This window comes from Lagenorhynchus albirostris, chromosome 9, assembly GCF_949774975.1.
Source record: "Lagenorhynchus albirostris chromosome 9, mLagAlb1.1, whole genome shotgun sequence".
Lineage (NCBI taxonomy): Eukaryota > Metazoa > Chordata > Mammalia > Artiodactyla > Delphinidae > Lagenorhynchus > Lagenorhynchus albirostris.
In genome coordinates, this window is record NC_083103.1 from 7,011,288 (window position 1) to 7,011,492 (window position 205).

Sequence of the window (205 nt, forward strand, 5' to 3'; positions counted from 1 at the left end):
CTTAGTAAGATACTGCTTTGCCCGAAAGGGCAGGCAGAAAAAGTTAAGGTACAGTGGATGCTAAGAAAATAGGAAAAAGAGGCTGAAGAGTCAAAACAAGTAGTTTGTGTGTACAACCCCCCCCTCCCCCCCGCCAGGCCCCTCAACCCATCAGGTAAGAATGCACCTGGCATCAGAACAGTGAGCGGGATGAGATAACCAGAGA